Raw genomic sequence first — 21,661 nt, 5'->3', positions numbered from 1 at the left:
CACTTTCACCGGCGTTTTCGTTTCTCTTTCGATGAGCGGCAAACGGATTTTAATCAAAAGCACCGCCTTACAAACCAATAAAACAGGCAAAATATTTGTTTTTTACAAAAAGACACGGAAGTGGAGTTAATATGTTTTATTGTTTAGAGACAAACGGAAAACAAAAAGTCGTTCTCTCGTTACCTCTGCTTATAATTTGGTGGAGACATCAATCTCTTACACAAACACGTGACGTGTTTCGGAGTCATGTGTCCAGACAGAGAGTGACCAATACACAAATGTATGGATGTGCAAATGCAGGCTACGAGAGGAACGGGGCAGTGGTGCACGAGATGTAGCGAGAATTTGTTTTGACTGTGCGTGTCATGTAACTGAATGAGTGGCTGATGTGACTTATTCGCCCGTGTACGTTTCAAAACTTTGATTTCCCATACGTCTATCTATCCTGAATAAAAGCACCGCATTACAAACCAATAAACTGAACAAAAATATTTTTTAACAAAAACACACGGACTTGAATTTTAAGCTGTTTTTTTCGTTTAGAGAAAAACGAAAAACAAAAAACCTCTGCTTTTAATTTTTAATCGAAGCTCATCCGTGGACGGGTCGCGGGGCAGCAGTCGTAGCAGAGAGCTCCCGACTGCCGCTCGAATGAAACACGAGATCGAATGAAATGTGATGTGTTTCGTACTCAGATGACTTGGATCTGAGTTCGACCAAGCTTTTGCTTGTCTCATGTTTGCTCACAGTCGCAAAGGAAATCTACACACCCCTCCCCCCTCCTTTGTAGAGGCGCATAGACATGCTAATGTGTTGCTACTACTCGATCAGCAGGTGAGAAATACCTCAGCTCCAGACAAAGCTCCGTGGGAGACAGGGCAGCATCGGGCGGCGTGATCAGCTGCAGGTCTAAGACTCATTTATGCAGCAAGTAGTTTGTTCTACATACGTTTACTCTGCAAAAATAAACGTATGTATTTATCGTAGCTTTCTGATCTAAGTTATTTGTAGCACTTCGACATTCGTTTAAAATATGCAGTGCTTTTTAAAATGAAAATACTAATATTATTATTTATTACCTTTATTGTAAACACAGTATTAATTGCACAATTTGGACTGGAGAAGATTTGCGCTTCTTTCATAATAATCATGGATAATCAAGGAAGAAACTGCAGTTCATATTTGTTATTCAGGGACGGTTTAATAAAGATTCAGTATGGTTTTTGACTGAACTGTCAGCCAAGGTACGTGCATTATCAAATGAATGCGCCTGTCAGCGGGGAAGACATCAACTCTATTCAGTCGCTCTTCAGTCGCTGCTGCCGTCTCCTCCCCAGTTCACACACCTTAACACTAGGACTACTGCGTTTTCTAAATATACCAGTTCCTACTACAAGGTGTTCCTACGAAGTTAACCAGCTGTTTATTTCGTTATTACTCCTTTCACCTGTACCACATAAAGTCATTGCAGAGCTACAGCCATGTTCCCACGAAGTTAACCAGCTGTTTATTTCGTTATTCCCTCTTTCATGTCCGTCTGTTGAATGAAAGTGGGCGTGGCCATCCACGTCCCAGAGCGGTGACACTGGGGGATGGGAAACGCTCATCAACACGCAGGACAAAGATCTGCGTTTCTCTGCTGCTACAGCCTCGGCTGCGTTGTGTTGTTAGTCTCCCTTTCACCTGTACCATATGAAATGTGTTCCTACGAAGTTGATCAGCTGCTTTCAGAATTCCCCATGCAGGTTTGAACAGGGCAAACATTATTTTTATTTACAAAAAAAAATTAATACGTTTACAGATTGACCGGTGATGCCGCACAGGTTGCTCTCAGTTACAGCAGCTGTTTGAAGCAGGGAAAAGCGAGTTAGCTGTCCTTGTCGATGCCTTGACAATGTTTTAGCATCGGTTAGATCTCTGAGCCCCGACTTTTATGTCTTCTTTGGATTAAAAAACAAATGTTGAATGTTCTCAAATAATATAATATTGCCGCCCTCCGCGGCTCCCAGTGTTTGTTTTTTTCATTTAAAACGTGGGTGTTACCGGTGGCAGACCTCTGGTCTAGATCATCCTTATTCACTTTTTTAAATTGTAGTAGTGTAACCTTAGTTAGTATTCCTTTTTATTTTTTTAATTTTATGTTTGGGAAACGTGACATTTCAGCTACTGTGATTTTATTTGTCATCAACATTAGTTCCTACCTGTCCTTGTTGACGGGGGACAGGAAAAAGGTGACGCGCGTTGGATAAGCGCGGCGTAAAGAAAAAAGTGTACATGTGCCGTACTGTCTTGCCGTGTGGTGCATTAAAGAAGCATTCCACGTAAAGAAAATTGCCCGTACCAACAGCAAGAAATCAGGGTTACAGTAGCTTGTCTGCCATAAATCGAACGCTGCACGCGGGAGGGCGCACCGTTCAGCTTCTTATTTTCGGTTTTAAACTGCCATAATTTGCCATAATTTACTTACGTTCATAACTTCATACTATAACGCGACCAGCGGTTCATGGTCTTGGCGATTCATGCACTAAGTAATACAACGTTGTCATCTCGTGATCACATGATGATGATAAGACGCTGTTTTTCCAATAATTAAAATAAAAAAACTGCTTCCACTCAGACTCGAACCCCGGACAAAAAAAAAACGTTGTGGCCATGCACGTTAACCACTAGGCCACCCAAGACCTGATCATTGGTTGTTCTACAAGAGGCTATATGACGTAAGCAACTACGATGTTTCAGGACCAAAAGTGGGAGTCAATCGCCACCTACAGGCCAGAAGGACGTAACACACTCCTCCCGCAGTACAAACCCGGCACTGACGCGGCAGATTTGAAACCCAAACACGGTGGGGGTAGACACTTTTACCGGCTGCCTCTGTAAGCACAGGTAAATTCTTCACCGCCTCTCTTTGTTTCTCCCATACAGATACTTTACTTGAAGCAGCCAAATCAGAATTTAATGATCAGATTTCTCTAATCTTACCAACATTTGCTCACACTGTCACAAACACAGAGAATCGTCATGTAAAAGCTTTAAGCGCTATTTACCTTCACTGATTACGACGGTCATGCGCCCGGACCAGTCCGGACAAATGTTGGTTCTGGACTCGGCTCCTTTCTGCCTGCCCATCGTGACGCCATTCTGTCGTGTATTTCATGTTCCGACATTGTTAGAAAGTTCACACAGACTCAACTTTTATGCTCAAATTAACACATAAATTTATTACATAGAATGAAATAGTACAATCACATAATAATCATGAGAGAGGTGGTGGCCAAATTCACCCACTGGTTCTGCAGAAAGAACTGAGAGGTCGAAAAAGGTCAGCTGGGTGTCTGCAGCAGACCCTCTGCGAAGCACTCTAAGAATACATCTCCCAATGCCCACTTTTTAAAGCTGTGTTGTTTATGCAACCAGCGAGTGCCTACGTGTCCATCGAAAGTCCATGTTTACTCAGCTGCAGCAGTTTATTTGTTTTAGTGGCCAATCTGACACCACGGTCAACTTGATATTTGTTGCAATGAACAGAAATATTTCCATAGGAGGAACAGAATTTACCACGATATAAGGCTCATTCTTGTGTGATCGTGTCCTGCTGAGAGACTGGCATTCTAATACTACCATTCATAGGTTGACAAGCTGACAGTCAGTCAGAGTGGTGAGCACTTGTGGTGCAGCTATCAGCATCTCAATTTTTGAACTTAGCCATAAAGTGATTTTTTATGTTCTATTGCTTTTAAAAGAGGGGATGGGCAGACAGGAGCCTCTGTAAGCTCGTTCAGAGTGTGAGGATCTGACAGGCGCAGGTGTCCAAGGCTGTGCGAAGTCTGCCAGTTTTAACATAAACGGACATGCGCGGTGCCCTCTTTGGCTTGGTATCTTCATAAGGCTGAACTTCAGGGCTTTGTACAGGCTAAGCAGCACAATGTGGATGCAAAGCCTAGACTGAAAGCTTTCATTTGCTATGCCATTTGTTGGTATTAGGCAACATTCATATGTTGACAAGCTGACAGTCAGTCAGAGTGGTGAGCGCTGGTGGTGCAGCTATCAGCTTCTCAATTTTTCAACTTAGCCATAAAGTGATACAACCACTTTCTGTTGCTTCTGAGAGCCCGGCTGGGCAGGTAAAGAGCATCTGTAAGCTGGCTGGCCAAAGCAGGCAACTAAAATAACAGACAGACTTTTATATGTGAGACCCTGATACCTGACAGAGATGTTTGGCCTGCTGACTGCCAGACAGATAGAATCAAGCTAAGCAGGACAATGTGGATGCAAAGCCTAGACTGAAAGCTTTCATTTGATATGCCATTTGTTGGTATTAGGCAACATTCATATGTTGACAAGCTGACAGTCAGTCAGAGTGGTGAGCGCTGGTGGTGCAGCTATCAGCTTCTCAATTTTTCAACTTAGCCATAAAGTGATACAACCACTTTCTGTTGCTTCTGAGAGCTCGGCTGGGCAGGTAAAGAGCATCTGTAAGCTGGCTGGCCAAAGCAGGCAACTAAAATAACAGACAGACTTTTATATGTGAGACCCTGATACCTGACAGAGATGTTTGGCCTGCTGACTGCCAGACAGATAGAATCAAGCTAAGCAGGACAATGTGGATGCAAAGCCTAGACTGAAAGCTTTCATTTGATATGCCATTTGTTGGTATTAGGCAACATTCATAGGTTGACAAGCTGACAGTCAGTAAGAGTGGTGAGCACTGGTGGTGCAGCTCTCAGCTTCTCAATTTTTGAGAGTGATAAAGTGATTGAGAGTGACTTATGATATTATTCACAATTTTTTGTTATTTTAATTAATGAACAGACATTAAAACATAAATACAACAAACCACACGGGGATAATCTAAAAAACTACAACAAACCACACAAGAATATTAAAACAAAAAATACACACAACACTTGAATAATCTAAAAAACTACAACAAACCACTGACTGAATGAAAATATGGATGAAAAAAAAGATGGTTGGGGTTAGGGAATGAGATGAGGGGGGGTGGTTAGGATTAGGGGATGAGGGAGGGGGAAGGTAATAAAAGTTTGGATATAATGAGGGAGAGTGGTTAGGGTTAGTGAATGGGGAGAGGGAAGGTAGTAAAAGTTTCAAAAATGAGGTGGGGAAGAGGAGGTAAAATAAGATGAAGAAGGGGAGGAGATAAGAGATGGTTGGGATTAGGCACTGGGTTGGGGGGAAGAAAGTCCAGGTGGTGCATGATTGGCTCCCAGTGATGCTTAAGGATTGCAGGGGGTAAGTATTGAAGTGCTGCACCAGGGGGGTCGACGTTCTGGCTGTCTCAATACTTCGGATGTGCTGCTGAAGCCTCAAAAGTAAAGTCTGACCTGTTTCCCCCACATACAGTTTCCCACCGGTATCACAAACGATGCAATAAACCAGGTTGGAGCTTGTAAGGCTGAAGTTATCTATAATTGGTGCTCCAGCGCCCCCGTGTGGATTAAATATGAACTTCTTTTGTTTAAACGCCCAGTGCGTGTCCCTTGTTTTTAAAGAAATTTTGTAACGGAAGATATGGTTTCGAGTAGGTTGTAACTAGTGGGACGATCGCTCTGTAGTCCGTGCCCTGCTCATTTGCTCTCAGCTGATGTCGGTCGGTCCCGATGGAGGATGGAGATGTGGACTGAGGTAAGCGGAGAGCGGTCAGCGTCTGGGACTTGATGGATCTAAGAAGCCCTCTGGAGTAGCCTCGCTGTCTGAGGCTGCGGAACAGAGTGGAGATGGCATGCTCTACGCCCTGCTCTCGTGAGGAGATCCTGAAGAACCGGATAATTTGAGATTTTATCAGACCTTTAAATGTGTGTTTTGGATGATAGTTGCATTTATGAAGTAAGGCGTGCGTATCCGTCGGTTTGAAATAAACACGAGTCAATATTTTTTCGCTATTGTTATTGATGTTTTCAAAAAAAACGGTGGTATCTAAAAAATTAACTTGGTCCGGGTGTAATTGATATTTAACCTTAATAGAAGGGTGATGATTATTTAGAATGTGAATGAATGTGAGAAAAAACTCTCCTCTCCATGTTCCCAGGCTCCAATGATATCGTCCAAGAAGCGGAGATAGAAACTGGGTTTTAAACTGGTTTTCTGTAGAGCTTCTCGTTCCCACTCGCTCATGTAGATGTTAGCATACGAAGGGGCGTACCGGTGTCCCATTGCTGTGCCCTCTACCTGCAGGTAATGTGTGCTATCGAATTCAAAATCATTACATCTTAAGCATATTTCCAGAAGTTGGAGGATCTCCGCATCCGGTCTTGTCTCATCCTTATGGCGCTGAAAAAGAGATTTGACTGCCTGTAGGCCCATTTCAGTATTGATATTTGTATAAAGACTATCGATGTCTATGGTGAATAACTGTGCATGGTTTGAGGTAACTGGGATGTTTGCATGAGAGAGGGCCCAGAAAATAATCTATAAATAACGATACATTGTAAGTGGCACTGCTGCAGTCAGACACAATAGGTCTACCAGGAGGGACTAAATGAGGAATTGTCCAGGTGGATGGATCTTTATGTATTTTTGGAAGGAGGTAAAACTGTCTGGTCCGCGGTGGATCCGGTCCAAATAGGAAATCCCTCTGTTTGGCCGTAATGAATTTATCGAAATAAAGCCCTTGTATAATTTCACGGATTCGTGTTTGCCTGCGGGCCTGATTGCTATTGCTAATAACTTTGTAATATTTGGGGTTGTTAAGTTGTCTATGGGCTTCAAATGCATATTGTTGTGAATCCATTATTACTATCTTGGAGCCCTTGTCTGCTGGCTTAATGACAATGTTGGGGTTCCGCTGTAACTCCCGGATGGCGGATGGAATTATGGTATTATTCACAATTTTTTGTTATTTTAATTAATGAACAGACATTAAAACATAAATACAACAAACCACACTGGGATAATCTAAAAAAACTACAACAAACCACACAAGAATATTAAAACAAAAAATACACACAACACTTGAATAATCTAAAAACCATGAAAAAAGGAAATAACACCACACTAGAACAATTTAAAAGACTTGGAAGAAGAATAGAATCATCACTATACACAATTAAAACAGTAAATAAAAACAAGTTTAGAAGACAGGCTTGTGACTTTAAAAAGAATATCTGCCTAAACAAAGAATGTCAGCTTTTTTTTTTTACACAGGTCAATCATCAAGCCATTCCAGGTCCAGTCCCTCTCCACAGAAGGACTTTCTGTTCACCCCATAATCGAATCTGAACTCCTCTCCTACTTTGATATCCTTTGTTGCAACTAACAGCAATGTATCTATTTTCTCATTAGAGAACTGTATGTTGCAATGGAATGGTTTGAGGTTTGGATTTTTTCTAGAATGGTTGATTTTTCTACCGACTGTCTCCATGTTTGGGTGACATTTACAGGGGTTTGTCTGTGCATCGATGCACAGACGCCTGCTGCCAGCAGTGAAAAAGAACAAGTAGCCCATCTGATCATTTGCCCTTTTTAAAATCTGGTGGCCTTCCTCACTGGTGATGAGTTCACCATGATAATCACAAATGATCGAGTCTTTGAGGAAGTTCTTTGTTGCAACAACACCTGTGCAAAATAAAATATCTTTCTTAATTTCTTGCATGTCATTATGTCGGTAATAGTTTGTATGCCAAGTAATTGCAGCCTGTTCCAAAATAAAACGCTGTTAGCACCTTGTCCGCGATTGTCCTCAAATGTTTTGATAGCCACCCCTGACCATTTTTGGAGTTTTATGCATCGTCTAATGTTGTCATCTGTTTCAACGTCGATTTTTTTAGGTGGTCTCCATTTCTGGACTATTGTATCTGGAGATGGGTAATTTGCACTCCATCCCTCAGATTCAATAATTTTTTTTTGTTTTGGCCGCTGTGGGCTGCCGCCTGTAACATTTGGCTGTGAGTGAAAGACAAGTCAGTTTATTGGTTCACATTATTTTTTTAGGTGTTAGGGTTAGGGTAGGGGCAAATAATTTTAAAATTTTGCCACGATGTGGATCTGTTTGCGCTGGCAACAGGGGTCCGCACTACCAGAGGCCTGAGGACTTGATCCCATCTATTTATGCTCTGTGGTTAAACCTAATATTTTGTAATTTTATTTGTTTTAGATGTTTGTCCAGTGGTCATGAGAGGGAGAGAGAGCCAAGCATCTCAGCAGCATCTCCCTACCAGTCCGAGGGAGGAGTGTCTGGGTTTGAGGATCTCCACAATCAAAAGTGCCATCAATGCGGAAAAAAGTGCATTAATAAATAGAGGTCATGCATATACAGGAACACATAACAAATAAATAGACAAAAAACTCACAACATCATTACAGATACCTAAAATTTTATAAAAAACACTCCATGCAATAGTAAAAGGTAATTTCATTTCAAGAAAAATTCATGTAGGATGCCTGGATTATGTGTGCACTCGACCACAAACATTGTACTCATCATTCATGGATGCTGGCCCGCATACACACACACGCACACACACACACACACACACACACACACACACACACATATATATATATACGTAAGCAGGCCATATATATATATATATATATATATATAGAATAAATATAGTTAAATAGACAAAACTTGTTTAATAAGTGCCTGTGATGTATAGTGGAGATAATCATTTTGCTGTACTCCATCATGGGTAGAGGACGTCCAATGACATAAAATTACGTACATCCCTTCCAGTGGCTGCTCTAAAGTAGACAAATATGAATGAAAAAGAAGATGGTTGGGGTTAGGGAATGAGATGAGGGGGGGTGGTTAGGATTAGGGGATGAGGGAGGGGGAAGGTAATAAAAGTTTGGATATAATGAGGGAGAGTGGTTAGGGTTAGGGGATGGGGAGAGGGAAGGTAGTAAAAGTTTCAAAAATGAGGTGGGGAAGAGGAGGTAAAATAAGATGAAGAAGGGGAGGAGATAAGAGATTGTTGGGATTGGGCACTGGGTTGGGGGGAAGAGAAGAGAGGTGGTGGGATAAGAAGAAATAAGAAAACTTTTAATAAATGCTATTACACATTCAACCCTGATGGAGTTTTAGTGTTTAATCTCTCCATCCATAGTTTCTCTTGTCTCCTGCGTTGACCCTCTGTCCAGGTGGTGCATGATTGGATCCCAGTGATGCTTAAGGATTGCAGGGGGTAAGTATTGAAGTGCTGCACCAGGGGGGTCGACGTTCTGGCTGTCTCAATACTTCGGATGTGCTGCTGAAGCCTCAAAAGTAAAGTCTGACCTGTTTCCCCCACGTACAGTTTCCCACAGGTATCACAAACGATGCAATGAACCAGGTTGGAGCTTGTAAGGCTGAAGTTATCTATAATTGGTGCTCCAGCGCCCCCATGTGGAATTAAATATGAACTTATTTTTTTTAAACGCCCAGTGCGTGTCCCTGTTATTGGCCTGAATGTGTCTACAAAATCTAGTCTTAATGAGAAGATCTTTTAGACTGTTATTTTTCCTAAAAGCAGAAATTATTTTGATGTCTTTGAATGGGTCCTGTTTTGTCATTACTGTATAAAAATTGTTTTTTAAAGAAATTTTGTAACGGAAGATATGGTTTCGAGTAGGTTGTAACTAGTGGGACGATCGCTCTGTAGTCCGTGCCCTGCTCATTTGCTCTCAGCTGATGTCGGTCGGTCCCGATGGAGGATGGAGATGTGGACTGAGGTAAGCGGAGAGCGGTCAGCGTCTGGGACTTGATGGATCTAAGGAGCCCTCTGGAGTAGCCTCGCTGTCTGAGGCTGCAGAACAGAGTGGAGATGGCAGAAGCGGAGATAGAAACTGGGTTTTAAACTGGTTTTCTGTAGAGCTTCTCGTTCCCACTCGCTCATGTAGATGTTAGCATACGAAGGGGCGTACCGGTGTCCCATTGCTGTGCCTTCTACCTGCAGGTAATGTGTGCTATCGAATTCAAAATCATTACATCTTAAGCATATTTCCAGAAGTTGGAGGATCTCCGCATCCGGTCTTGTCTCATCCTTATGGCGCTGAAAAAGAGATTTGACTGCCTGTAGGCCCATTTCAGTATTGATATTTGTATAAAGACTATCGATGTCTATGGTGAATAACTGTGCATGGTTTGAGGTAACTGGGATGTTTGCATGAGAGAGGGCCCAGAAAATAATCTATAAATAACGATACAGTGTAAGTGGCACTGCTGCAGTCAGACACAATAGGTCTACCAGGAGGGACTAAATGAGGAATTGTCCAGGTGGATGGATCTTTATGTATTTTTGGAAGGAGGTAAAACTGTCTGGTCCGCGGTGGATCCGGTCCAAATAGGAAATCCCTCTGTATGGCCGTAATGAATTTATCGAAATAAAGCCCTTGTATAATTTCACGGATTCGTGTTTGCGTGCGGGCCTGATTGCTATTGATAATAACTTTGTAATATTTGGGGTTGTTAAGTTGTCTATGGGCTTCAAATGCATATTGTTGTGAATCCATTATTACTATCTTGGAGCCCTTGTCTGCTGGCTTAATGACAATGTTGGGGTTCCGCTGTAACTCCCGGTTAGCTTTTCGATCTGTCGCTGTAAGAGGATCTATTTTATTGAGCGGATGGGTGAAGCGATTCAATCCTCGGATATCCTGAAGGATGAGATATTTCATATCGTCACTGAGTGAATTCCACGGAGGCTCCCAGGTAGATGGTAAGGTAAAGGGTGTCGCTTGTGACTCCTAGTCTTGGTAATACTGCATCAGCTTCAGACGTCAGTAATATTGATGTAAGTCACGGCGTAATGCTGGCCGATCAAAAGCTGTCGGGGTGGGAACGAAAGTGAGACCCTTCTCTAATAAGCAAATTTGTGCTAAATTAGGCTGGAACAGTGTGGATAAGTTTAAGATGTTTGAATCAATAATACGGGGCGGAGCAGCGCCGCCGAGTGTCTGGAGCAGAGCGGGGCGGATGCAGAGCAGACGCGTCCGGCTCAGAGCACCAAGACTGGAACATGCGTCGGGCTGTGTCCAGTGGATGCCATCCTGCGTTGTGGAGAATTGGCCTGGCGGTAGCGGTCCCAAGAAAGGCAGGTGAGTGGAGATGAAGTTGTTGATAATATTCAAATTAGCTTGTTGTTGTCGTGACAAAAGTGGTGAATAGTTAATTGAAGGAAAAGCGATTCTAGCGTTCAGAAAGACTGTCTGAGCTCTCTTGTAAATAAAACGTAGTTGTTTAATAGAAGTCTTGTGAGGTTCCTGATCCTTATTGTTAATTCCCACTGATAAGACGACAACTTTGACTAGCGGGTGCTCAGGTGTTTTGTCTAGGATCTGTTGGAAATGATAAAACGCTGCTCCCGCATAACTGTCAATTTGAATATTTTTATTAATATACGGTGGTATACGAGACAAATTAGAGTCTCCTAGTAGCCAGATCGGTTTTTTACCCCTGAAGTGCCAATCTAGGATCTTTCTGCCTGCTCTGGCCTTGTGCTGAATAGGGAGGTAAGTTCGTTTTGGATTTTGGATCTGTGTGCTTTGTGTCTCCTCCTGTCGCTGGTCTAAACTGCATGTGCGACCCGAGACTGTTTTGTCCACACATCCTGTATGGGTGATTTGAGTGGGATCAGATTGAGTCATTCTAAGGGTTAGGGTTAGGGTTAGGAGTATTGAAATAGACACAGATGACTCTCCCCGCTTTCGTCCGTGGACTAGGCAGTTTGGTGTGGAGAGCCAGCGGCAATGCACGGGCCGACGCATGTCACTCATGTTCCCTGATACTTGAGTCACTTTTCAAGAGTAATAGAGGTACATATGGAAAGGCACAGATAAGATTTAAATGTACACATGCTCTTAGATGTTTCAGACTAGTTCCTGAATTGGTTGAGTTTAGAAGGAGCTATGGGTTGGGTTGTAATAGTGACTAGGTTTGGTCAACAACAGGTTTAGGCATGGGGACACCATGGTTAGGTTTAGGAAAGAGCTCAGGTGGGGGTTAGCTGTAAGTAGAGGTTCCTGGTTTTAGGTTTAGGCATGGGTTAGGGTTAGGTTAAGGGAAAATAATTATAAAATCAGCCACAATTGTGGTTTAAGTGCACTGGCATGCAGGGGTCCATGTCAGCTTATCAAACAATTACACATCAGTCTGTTTATTTTTATTTTATTTGTTGGTTTTACCTTTGTTTGTTTTCCTTTTGTATACATGTGTTTACTTTCTTCTCCCTGCTCTGCTTTTGTTTCTTCCCCAGAAAAGGTAGAGATTACCGGGTCCCTTGCTGATGCTGCCAGGAGGAAGAGGAGGAGGAGAAGAAGAAGAAAGAAGGAGGAGGAGGGAGAGGATCCCAGGGTGGCATCCCTGCACCCGAGCCAAGCAACAAGGTCATGGTAGGTAATAATAAATACTGTAATAAATAGGAATAAATAACATTCTTATATACACGTAGAAATTCATGATGGGGATCAAGTGCCAAGGTAAGTGCTTTTTTTAAAAAGTGCTTTTAGAGGTTATAAAATCATGCATAACCATATGAAAGTGGAATAAATATACAGCGATATATAAGAGAGGAGACTAGGGTTGTGTGTAATTCATATACAGACCCCATCAATAAAACCACACAAGAAAATCATGCAAAGTCATGTACAGTACTTTGACCCGGCTCCCTATTAGGTGGGTGCCCCTCCCGGTCTCCAATGGACCCCTTCAGTTCATTTATGAAAAAATAAGTAGGTGTAATTGTAAATACAGGCATGTGTGGGTAAAGTAGGTGTATAAGTGATTATATTACACCCACTTGTGTATATGCAGATATATGTACACTCGCACTTGTATATATACTTGTAGATTCATGTGGCGGAACAGAGTGGTTGAGAGGAGAAGAAGAAAAGGAAGGAGAAAAGAAGGCTAAGGTAGGGAAAGAAAGGTTGTGGTAGAGGAAGGAGATGCAGAGAGGGTGTGTTGGGGTCAGGAGCAAGATGAGGGTGAGGTTAGGGTTAGGAAAGGATGGAGATGGAGGTTGGGGTTAGGGAATATTGAAGAGAGACTTTAGGGTTAGGGGAGGGGGAGAGGGGAGGTTGTGGTTAGGGAGGGGGATGAAGCGAGAGGTTATGGTTAGGAGAGGGATGAAGGCTGGGTTGACATTGGGAAAGAGATGAGACTGGAGTAGAGATTGGAAAGCAAAGTGGAGACCGAGTTTATGGTTGGGGAAAGAATAGAGGTTAAAGGTTAGAGGTGAGATGGTGACAAGGTAGAAGAATTGAGAAAGGTCAAAGTTCCTGACCGATTGTAATTGCCAAGTAAATACTGATTAGAATCAACACCATCCAGCATAAAAGAGAAGAGGCAGCGTCTTTTACCATAGGGGGAAGAAACACACCAAAACCTTGGTAGTTACATTTTTATTTTTTATTTTCTAAAACCTCCAATTAGTCATACGGACCTTGCTGTAAATATAATTAAAAGTTCAGACGTACGGGAACTGTAGTTTTAAGTTTCCCTATCCATATTCTCTCCTGTCTCTTTCGCTGGCCCTCCGTCCATGTGGCACATGTCTCAACGCCTGTGATTGATAAATGATGAAGAGGATGTGTTTGAAAGTGTTGCACCAGAGGAGTGGACAGTCTACCTATTTCAATGCTGTGAATGTGCTGTTTGAGCCTTGTCAGGAGGGTCTTGCCTGTTTCTCCCACATACATCTTCCCACAGGCTCTGCAGACAATGCAATAGACTAGATTGGAACTGTAAAGGTTGAAGCTCCCAAGTGTTAGTGAACTGGCGCCCCCGTGTGGGTTAAAGAGGAACTTCTTCTGCCTGAAGGCCCAGTGGTGGTGAGGATGCTTCTGCGTGATGGCATGTCTGCTGAACCGTGCATTAACAAGCAGATCTTTTAGGTTTTTGTTTTTCCGGAAGGCTGAGATGATTTTGTAATCTTTCAAGTGTTTGTGATTAGACATTGTAGTCTGAAAGTTGTTTTTCCAGAGGTTCTGCAGGTGAAGATGAGGTCTAGAGTATGTTGTGACCAACGGAATGAATTCTTTGGAGTCCGTGCCAGATTTGTCTTCTCTGATGCTTCGTCTACTGACCTTGTTCGGTGAGAAAGCAACAGAGTCCAGGGTGGTAAGTGATGACAATGTCTGCTTTTTGATGGATCTTAGGAACCTGCTGGAATATCCCCATTTCCTGAGGCTGCTGAATAAGGTGAGGATGGCATGATTTAAGTCCACTTCCCGGGAAGAAATTCTATGGAATCGTATGATTTGTGACTTAATTATGGCTTTGAATGTGTGTTTGGGGTGATAACTAGCTTAATGGAGAAGTGCATGTGTGTCCGTTGGTTTGAAATGCACCCGGGTTAGCAGTCGTTTTGTGCCAGATTTTGTGTGCTCAAAGAAGACTGTTGTGTCAAGAAAGTTGACTTCATCCGGCTGCAGGGTGTGCTTCACTTTAATCGAGGGATGGTGGTTGTTTAGTATGGCGATGAACGTGGAGAAACTCGCTTTCCCATGCTCCCACGCTCCGATGATGTCATCGAGGAAGCGAAGGTAGAAGGTAGGTTTTAGATTACACTTTTCTAGTGCTTCTCGTTCCCACTCGCTCATATATATGTTTGCGTAGGAGGGAGCATATCTGTGTCCCATCGCCGTCCCCTGCACCTGTAGATATTGTTTATTGTCGAATTCAAAGTCGTGCATTTGAGGCAGAGTTCCAGGAGTTGAATGATTTCTGTGTCTGGTCTGTTCCTATCCGGGTGTCGGTGAAAGGTGCGCTGCACTGCCTGAAGACCCATCTCCGTGTTGATGTTGGTGTACAGGCTGTCTATGTCTATGGTGAAGAGGAGCGCATTTGTGGGTAAAACCATAGAGCTGATTATGTCCAGGAAGTGGTATGTGTCTCTAAGGTAGCTGGGATGCTTAGAGGACAGTGGGCCCAGAAAAGAGTCAATGTACTGTGAGATGTTATAGGTTGCGCTGCTACAATCAGATACTATTGGTCTGCCAGGGGGGACTGCATACGGGACCGTCCAGGTCTGTGGATCCTTGTGGATCTTTGGGAGGAGATAGAACTGCCTATTGCGTGGGGAGTCTGGTCCATAGAGGAAATCCCTCTGTTTAGCTGAAATGAAGTTTTTATGATGAAGTTTTTGCCATGTCCCGTATCTGTACTAGCATGTGATTTTGGATGCTATTATCAATGATTCTGTAATAGGTTTTATTGTTTAATTGTCTGTGGGCCTCGAAGGAGTATTGTTGCCGGTCCATAATGACAATTTCAGAACCTTTATCTGCCGGTTTGATAATGATGTTAGGGTTGTTCTGCAGGCTCCTTATGGCTCGTTTATCCTGCGCTGCGAGGTGGTTCATTTTATCCAGCGGAGGCATAAGGCGATTTAGGGCTTGGACGTCCACAAAAAAGGGGGGACCTGGTCTCCATGCTCAGCTTTGCCCAAGAAGGCTCCCAGCTGGATGCCAAGGTGAATGGTGGTGCCTCGGAATCCTTGTCCTGAATGTGGTCGGCTAGTTTTATTCTCCTGTGGTACCTGTATAGGTCCCTGCGCAGTGCAGCCTGGTCAAAGGAGTCTCCAGCAGGCCCACCTGAGCGCTGTTTGGCTGGAAGAGTGTGGAGAGGTTCAAGATGTTAGAAGAGGAGTCCCAGGATACATCAGCTGTCGGATTGAAGTCCCCACGGGTGTCCAGACAACAGTGGCTGGGCGGAGCCTGGAGGTGAGTCAGGTTGGAGAGAGGATAAACCAGGGAGAGAGGTGATGGGCGAGCGGAATCAGAGGGGGGGCCGAACTGAGTTCAGGGTCCGTGGTTGATGAGTGGTGGTCGTTTGAGGGTATCCTGATTAGGTTCTGAGCATGTTATAAATTTATCTGCAGTTCCGTGCACCAGGTTTGGAAGATGCGTCCAGCTGTATCCGGTGTCCAGTGCACGTCATCGTGGGTTGTGGAGAACAGGCTACTTGGCAGTGGTCCCAAGAAAGGGAGGTTGCTGGAGATAAAGTCATTTATTATATTGAGATTGACCTGCTGTACCCATGGAAGAAGTGGTGAGTAATTTATAAAAGGAAATGCGGGGTGCTCTGGAGTTTTATGGAGAAGGTGTTGGAAATGATAGAATGCAGCCCCAGGATAGCTGTCAATCTGGATGTTGTTTTTGTTATGAGGTGGGATGCGAGCGAGATTAGAGTCACCTAGGAAGCAGATGGCTTTCTTATCTCTGAGGTGCCAGTCTAAGATCTTTCTGCCTTTCCTTGCTTTGTGTATGTTTAGTAGGTATAAAGCTCTGGATTCTGGATTTGGTACTGGCATGAGGCTCTCTCACTAGTTCCCTCACCTACATCGTGTGTATAGGCCGAGGCAGTGACATCCACATGTCCCGTAAAGGTGGTTTTGGTGGGGTTAGGGGAAAAGGGTAAGTGCGGGGTCTTCTTCTCCAGGACCCCTGAGCTGCACGGTCCATCGCCTGGCTCCCTGGCTCCCTCCTATTCCCCCACTGCGGATCACCAGAGGTCCCAAGAGAATGACGTCCTCTCCTGCCATACCGGACCTCGGTCCACTCCTCACGAGTCCTGTAACTCATGGCAAATGTAGGCTTTGTTATATACTAATAAAAAAATTAAAATGAACTGAAACAGCAGCACTGTGCTTATTTTAATTATTTTTGTGTTTTTAACAAGGTAAGTCAAATGAGAAAATCAAACTGTGAGTGCTTGTGTTTTTTCCTTTTTTCAAAGATGAAATATTGAATAAAGTCATTTTTTTTAATTATTTATTTATTGAACCAGGTAAATAAAATAAAAAATGTTGAATGGTTTTGTTTTTTTATAAGTCAAAAATCAAATCCAATAAGTGGATATTAAATAAACTAAAATGTGCCCGCACGTCTGGCGTTTTGACCTCTCCAGGTCTTCTTCAGGGAAGGGCACCAAACAAATGAAAAACAGGCCTTAGGCAGTGAGTGATGTGTTGCCTGCTCGCTGGTCAAAACAGAAATGAGCTTTCCTCTGTGTGCTGTGGCTTTTATAGGCAAGTTTCACTTTCGTTAACTCTTTGCATCCCGGTTACTTTATAAAGTTTTGTTACAGTCCATCCCTATTTCCCAACTACTTTTTAGCGTTCCATATTTGTTCACCCCTATATCCTGATCACTTTTTAATCCCCTAAATCCCTATTTGAAATAAAATTTCTCTTTTCCCAATTAAGGCTTGTCCTCTATATTTTTGGTTCCAATCCACATCTCATATGTATTGCCCCATTACTTCACTATACAAATTATTAGAGTTAGTGCTAGAAGTAACTAAAAGGTTAGGGTTAGGGCAAAAAGATGAGGTTAGGGTGTAGATAGGAAAATAAACAAAAGGGTTAGGGGTTAGGGTTAGGGGGTTAGGGTTAGGGGTATTGAAATAGACACAGATGATTCTCCCCGCTTTCGTCCGTGGACTAGGCAGTTTGGTGTGGAGAGCCAGCGGCAATGCACGGTCCGACGCATGTCACTCATGTTCCCTGATACTTGAGTCACTTTGCAAGAGTAATAGAGGTACATATGGAAAGGCACAGATAAGATTTAAATGTACACATGCTCTTAGATGTTTCAGACTAGTTCCTGTATTGGTTGAGTTTAGAAGGAGCTATGGGTTGTAATAGTGACTAGGTTTGGTCAACTCTTTAGGTGAGATTATGAACTGAGGTTGTTGGGGTAGGAGAGAGACCAGATCGGAGTTGGTTCTGGAGTTGGTCCCTAGGTTTGGTTAGTTTAAAGGATTAGGCAAATAGACACAATGGTTAGGTTTAGAAAGGAGCTCAGGTTGAGGTTAGCTGTAAATAGAGGTTCCTGGTTTTAGGTTTAGGCAAGGGGACACCATGGTTAGGTTTAGAAAATAGCTCAGGTGGGGGTTAGTTGTAAATAGAGGTTCCTGGTTTTAGGTTTAGGCATGTGGACACTATGGTTAGGTTTAGGAAAAGGCTCAGGCGGAGGCTAGCTGTAAATAGAGGTTCTTGGTTTAGGGGATTAGTCATATAGACCCGATGGAGAAGTTTGGGAAGGAGCTCGGGTGGAGATTAGTCAAAGATCCTTGGTTTTAGGTTTCAGCATATAGAGTCTCTGGTTTGGTGTGGTTAAGCATTCATATTGGGTTTGAGTTGTCTAGTCTGTTTTGGTAAATTGGGTGAGGTAGTTCAGTATATTTGAGAGGACATATCATCAGTAGTGTACCTAAGGGTCATTAGGTGTTTCGGCCTTTTATCACTAGACACCTTCACCTAAGGCGGCCCCCTGGGGTGATCAGGTCCCAGGGTATGTCCTCATAGCCAGATAGGTTGGTGAAATTGAATTTGTTGTGATAAGATTCTTTAAAGTTTATTAGTTGGACTGTCAGTTTGATATTTCATTATTATTGTTGTTGTTGTTGACAGGTCAGAAGGTCAAGGTTATGATTCTGATTCTGTTGTGCTGTTTGAGCATTTTCGATTTATTTCCACCCTTAGGATTTTAGGCTGATGCGTTTTGCCTTTGGATGGTAAGCAGATCATTGAGCTAATTTTCCTTTTCTTTTTGTCTCAGGTTAAAGCGTCCTCTTCCATTGCTGTCAAGTCTTCCTGTGTGGTCCCGAGGTGAGGTTATGATCATAATCCAATATTATGGTGAAGCTAAAGTAATTTCAATTTGTAAATTCATAATTTATAGTTATTAGTGGTCAATTGCTTGGTAGGTGCATTTGTTTTTAAATACAGGTCGAGGTTAACAGGTCAAGATTATGATTAAGATCTAGTTATACTGTTTCCAAATTGAATTGCTGTCCTTAAGATTCTTGAGTTGCTGTATTTTGCGTTATGATGAAGTCAGAATAGAACTAATTTCTCTTTCTTCTTGTTTCAGGTTGAAAACATCTTCTTCCATGGCTGGCAAGTCTTCTTGTGTGGTGCAACATGTGCTGTGCATGAGCGGAGCTATCCTCCATAGAAGACTTGGCCACGTTTAAGGTCCTTGACGCCATGGACCACCACATCCCGCGTGCTGTCCTGATGGACCCGCGAGTGCCGTCTACTTACCCCTTGTTCAGGTTGAGATTGGTTGTTGACACTGTTAGGTTGCTCCAATCTGCCCAGACAAGGTTGAGAGGTATGTTTTAGATTCTTCTGTTTTGCTGTTAATGGGAGTGTTGCAGACAAACAGGGAGCTCCGGGAAAAGCTGTCGCCCGCCCGGCTCGACCCAAATGCCAGCACACCCCCTCCCAGAGCACTTCTTGGTGGAGAGAGTGCCCATTCTACTGTGACTAGGGAAAGCAGGGCCACTCAGAGCAATGCTCTGAATGGATATGCCTGTTCCCATCCCCGAGTGCTCCTCTGGAGAACTACCAGGTTCAGCATGGGCTGCTTCACCATCATTCCCCAGTGGACGTCACTCATTCTAATGAGTCTAGGTTAACCACCCTGGAGGAGTATTCCTGGTGGTGGAGCGTACCTCCGGCTAGTCTGAAGGCCCCCACGACTTCGACCAGGCTCCTCCCTATGCTAGCCTGTCTGCCTGCTCCAAGCTAACTAGAGTCTCTGTCAGGTTTTGGCAGAGCTCGGACCCACATGCACAGCACAGAGACCACAGGCAGATCGTAGAGTTTAACAGTTTATTCAATATCACAGACAGTCCGGGTCATGCACAGTCAATCACGGGGCTTCGGTACCGGTGGGGCAGGCTGGTTCAGATCCAGGGGCAGGCAGAGGTTCAGTAACGGAAGATCGCAGTTTACAGTACCGTAAGGGAATAGGCTGTCTCGTAGTCGGGCGGTCAGGTTTGTTATTCCAGAGCTATCCAAGCAATAGTACAGGTCAGGGAGCAGGCGAGAATCAGGAGTCAGAAAACGGAGCAGGATCAAAACACGCGAACAGGATAACTAAGTGCTGGAAAGTGTAGTCTGGCATACAACGATCTGGCAAGGTGTTCTGGGGCTGATGGTGCTTAAGTATACTGAGGATGATTACTGATGCGGAACAGGTGAGACTAATGATGACCGGAAGTAAAGCTGAAACTAATGCGAAGTGGCAGGAAACCGGAAATGTTATGCAATAAAACAGGATGTGACTTGTACACGTGACAGTACCCCCCCTCCTAGGGCGGCAACCACAGCGCCAACGGCAAGCCCCCCCCCCCCCCCCCCCAGCCAGGGCGGGCAGAGGGAGGCCTAGGAGGAGGGACCGGAACCCGGACCCCCCAGCGGCAGGCTGGCCGAGCTGCGGCGCATCCCAGGAACCATGGGATGCGCCGAGTGATTATCCCGGATGAGGGACTTGTCCAGGATGTCCCTGGCCGGAACCCATGAACGTTCCTCAGGACCATACCCCTCCCAGTCCACGAGGTACTGGTACCCCCGGCCACGTCGTCTGCAGTCCAGGAGCTCCCGGACCGTGTATGCTGGGGACCCATCCACCACCCGAGGTGGTGGGGGTGGTTGATGGGACAGGAACGGAACGGCTTGACACGGCTGACATGGAATGTGGGATGGATCCTCAGTGACCTGGGTAGTGACAGCCTCACCGATACGGGGTTAATTATTTTGGAGATGGTGTAAGGACCGATGAATCTCGGTGCCAACTTACGTGGTTGGCCCTGCAGCTTGAGGTCCCTGGTCGAGAGCCAGACCTGGTCCCCGACCTTGTACCTAGGTCCTGGAGCCCTCTTACGGTCTGCCGACGCCTTGTAGCGGACCTGAGCCTGCAGCATGGTCCTCCTGGCTCGCATCCATGTCTGCCGACATCTGCGGACCAATGCATGGGCGGATGGGACGCGGACCTCCTCCTCTAGGGCAGGGAATAAGGGAGGCTGAAACCCATACGCACACTGGAAAGGGGTTAGACTGGTCGATGCGCACGGCAGGGTATTGTGTGCGAATTCGACCCATACCAGCTTCTGTACCCAGGAGCCTGGACTCCTGGATGCCAAAAGGTGCAACCCCACCTCCAGCTGCTGGTTGACACGCTCTGTTTGTCCATTAGACTCCGGGTGGTACCCTGAAGATAGGCTGACCTCTGCCCCCACCAACGCGCAGAACTCCCTCCAAAACCGGGAGACAAATTGGGGACCCCGATCTGACACAATGTCACTGGGGAACCCGTGGAGGCGGAAGACCTGCTCCAACATGACCTGGCCTGTCTGCTTCGCGGTGGGCAGCTTGGGCAGAGGGATAAAGTGCACACACCTAGAGAACCGGTCTACCACGGTCATCACAGCAGTCTTACCCTGAGATGGGGGGAGACCGGTTACAAAGTCCAGCGCAATGTGACCAGGGCCGACCTGGCACTGGCAGAGGGTGTAACAATCCGGCTGGCCGCTGGTGCGCGACCTTGCCCATGGCACAGGTTGGACAGGCGGTGACGTACTCCGTCACGTCCTGCTTCATGGAAGGCCACCAGAACCTTTCTCCCACCCTGAACGTCGTCCGGGGAGCGCCTGGGTGACCGCTGACCGCGGAGTCGTGTGCCCACTGAATGACTTCCCCTCTGAGCTCAGGTGGGACGAACAGACGATTAGGGGGACATGCTGGAGGTACCGGGAGATCCCTTACCGCTTCTCTGACGTGCCGCTCCACCGGCCATGAAACCGCCCCCATTAGGCACCTCGCCGGCAGAATCGTCTCTGGTTCCGTGGCCTCTTCCGGTGCCTCGTGAAGTCGGGACAGCGCGTCGGGCTTCGTGTTTTTGGACCCTGGTCGATACGAAAGATGAA

General features: G+C 44.8%; 1 protein-coding gene across 1 annotated transcript in view; it reads left to right on the top strand.

The window, feature by feature from the left end:
• Window positions 1-446: 446 nt before the first annotated feature.
• The window catches only part of LOC129604322 (uncharacterized), a 196,367-nt gene continuing 175,152 nt past the window's right edge, over window positions 447-21,661 (top strand). The window contains exon 1 of the mRNA XM_055510199.1: window positions 447-2,876. The gene's annotated coding sequence lies outside the window, so the exon portion shown is untranslated. The remainder of the gene's footprint in view (window positions 2,877-21,661) is intronic.

This window comes from Betta splendens, chromosome 7 (genome assembly GCF_900634795.4).
Source record: "Betta splendens chromosome 7, fBetSpl5.4, whole genome shotgun sequence".
In the NCBI taxonomy this organism is placed as follows: Eukaryota; Metazoa; Chordata; class Actinopteri; order Anabantiformes; family Osphronemidae; genus Betta; species Betta splendens.
Note: the sequence above shows the minus strand (reverse complement) of the source record. Positions and strands in the feature narration are given on the sequence as shown.